This window comes from Mya arenaria, chromosome 8, assembly GCF_026914265.1.
Source record: "Mya arenaria isolate MELC-2E11 chromosome 8, ASM2691426v1".
Classification (NCBI taxonomy): Eukaryota; Metazoa; Mollusca; class Bivalvia; order Myida; family Myidae; genus Mya; species Mya arenaria.
The window spans coordinates 7,991,691-7,995,043 of record NC_069129.1 but is presented as its reverse complement, the minus strand read 5'-3'; positions in this window follow the sequence as shown (position 1 = coordinate 7,995,043).

Sequence of the window (3,353 nt, the reverse complement as noted above, 5' to 3'; positions counted from 1 at the left end):
AAATATTTCTGACACTGTAAACCGTCCAAATACATCCTATGTGTTTTTATGCACTTTATCTAAGTAGACGATTAGAAATAATATAAGTTATTTCTTGTTTTCTAATCCTCGAACATATTGTGATGTATTTCATTTATATTCATATAACGTATGTTTGTATGCTATTTGTCGAATGAATAAAGTTTAAACTAAATACATCCGATGTTGCCGTATGCAAAGCTCAAATATGCGCAAAATTTTAATGTCAACCACTAAGTATTCAGGAACGGTGAAACTCAACTTCGGAGCTCCTCGGCCATTTTTATCGAAAACAATCTAGGATGTTTGCCGGTACATCAGTTGAAGAAGTTCGTAAGTTTTTTTAATTATTACATTAATTAAATGTAGTGATTTGGGGTAGTATTAATTGATTTAGGTTTAAATTGAATGCCAGTGAAATGTATTATGGCAAACATAATTAAGATTCCCAAGAGTAGAGTCATAAAGATTTAACTGCTAAATAAAATTACTACGCGATCTCCTTGCAGCGGACTTAAACTTTTTGAGTATGTAAACCGTCCAAATACATCCAAGGTTGTTTTCGATAAAAAGAAGAGTTCCGATGCATTCACACGTCCGAGGCCATTTTCTCTTTTGTGAAACCTTTTAAATCCTCTGTTGCGGGGAGAGGAATCACGTGACTTCAAAAGAGTCTGCACATGGTTCACCAATAGTTACAACCGATTTGAACAAACAGGTAAGTGGCGCTTGTTTCTGAATAACAGTTTGACAGAAAAGATATGAAATTATTTCTTAGCCGATAAAAGAATATGTTATGTTCTGCTACTACACGAGTGGACTGCTTTAGATTTGCCTGTGTTTATCAGATAAAAAAAACTATTTGCGAGATGAAAAGTTTCGATAAGGTCTTTAATAAATGTTTTTTTTCGCATTCATACGGGAACCCGATTTCAAAATGAGGGAGACTTGCATCCATTATGAGAATTACTGCAGGGAATGCGTTTGTTTAAAGATTAACACTTGCAACCTAAAACTTAAATCAGAAATGATTTTCCAACGACAAAATATGTGATACACTAACTTATTTGGTATTAATTGTAAAAATAAAGTTAACAAAAACTACAATTAACAAGTCTTTGTTTTTGTAACTTTATCGTACAAAAAAACACAACAGCGTTGGTTGGTTCTGACAATTAAGTCAAATAGCTTTAATGTGTAATTTTGATGAAAATATTAGTTGTATCCCATTACTTATGATACTTAAATAATACAGGCATAAATTATAACATATTGGTATGTGTGTTCTTTTGTTTTCGCATCACATTAGATCCCATATCGGATCGATAATAAAGCAAAATGAATAAATAGTGGGCGGATATTTGACGACGTTAATCACTTATATGCGCGTTATTTTTCAAACGTTATCCTTCAAAACAAGGGAAAAACAGTTCCTTCACCCACTTCGCTTATGATTGAAACTTCACGCTCGCGCTGAAGTTTTACATTATTCCGCTTTTCATATACACCAGAACAAAAAGAAAACATAATTGGTTGGACAGAATAATGTTAACTATTAATACTTCATACAGATAAGGTAGTGTTTATTTCAGTTGGCAAAAACTTTTTTCAATTTTGCAAGTTGTGATACACGCTTCACATTTAACTGGAATTCTTTATCTTCCGATATGCTTTTGTATGGTCGTTCATTAGATAGCCCCTTTGTGCTCATTTGTCTTTAATAAAATAGAATCCATCGCTTTGGAATAGCAGAAAAAAGACAAATTAAGGTCATTGTTCATTTTGCTATAAATTGGATTAACAACATTATCCCTATTATGTGATTGTATCTGAGACTGCCTGGTAATGAATTGTTACAATTATTAGGAAATCGTGACAAAGTGAATTATAGCGAGATTCAAGCCATTTTCGTTTTTTTTTTCTTGCATCGAGAAATTACTGTAACAGATAAATATCAATAAAGTTTAAGTACATGTAATTGTACCGACAACCCGAGTTTAAATTATACACGAGAGCTTCAGCGGTAGAGTAGTGGATCACGTTACTATTTTGTACCCATCAGTGGTGCCATTTTTCTTTCAATCGATTCAGTGGCCTCCTTCTCGACTGGAGCTTAGCCATTGGGCCAAACACTGTGATTTGTTACATGGATGGTATGTGGGATAGGTAGTAGATACATTAAGCCGGTGCTTTAGACGATTATTATTTTATACATGCGACCCGGTCTAGACCTTATCTTACTGACTTTAGAAGCTACGTATCATTATACTATTTTAAACATGCTCTGCTAAATAACTTATTAAATTAATTAAATAAATTATTCTATGTATTAAACGAATCATATAATTATGTTACCAGCCCCACAACCATATTCAATATTCATATTAGAATGTAGTTTAGGCCCAAAATTCTGCTCCAAAGTGAGCTGAGGCATTGTCACATCTCCAAAACACCATGAAATCAATTAGGGCTAAGTATGGCAATTTTCAATGCATGAAATGAGTTTTTTTCTGATCAGCTGATGATAAGACTAAACTGCATCCTTCTCTCTCGTGTTTGTTGAATTGGTAAGATGTGATTGTTTAGCATATATTTGCGCTAATTGCCGCTTTCGCCTCTCAGTTGTTTTTTTGAGTGGCATGATGTCATTGTGTAGCATTTTTTGCAACAGTTGATTGTATTAGCCATGGAATTTAACAAACTTTCAAGAAAAGCTTTATTTGGCAGGGAAAATACGTGTATCACATGTCAGTTCCAATTAGTTAGATTTGAGAGAGTTGATTTGTCCCAAATTAAGCCATTCTAAAACTATCATTGTCTTGATAAATTTTAGCTTATAATGGCTTGATTTCAACAACACTTGACGAAGTTAGCATAAGCCAGATAAAATGCACCCATCGTCAACCTATTTTCATCAGATATGTTTTTACAGAGCAATGGACCTAAACATGTGTAATAATATATTTGTATAAGAGTAAATCTAAAGCCATGACTGTCCATGCTATTACTCGACAAGAACTGGCTTTAAATCAAAGACATGTACACGCGTAATGATCAGTGCACGCCTGTCAACAAAGCTGGAAAGCACCAACTTCAAAACCAGAGGATAGGAAGATGAATAACTACATTATCGCCAAAGTAAGCGACGTATTGTTAAGGTAGCCACATAGCAACGCATATATAGGTTTAAATAGAGATATGTGTGTAAGTAGAATCTCCGAGAGCACAAGCAATCCAAAACAGAGTTACTTCATATGTTTTGGAGATGCCGTTATCATACATTCAATTGCCATTATACCAGCTATGTAGGTGTTAACTGTCCTATCTATAATACC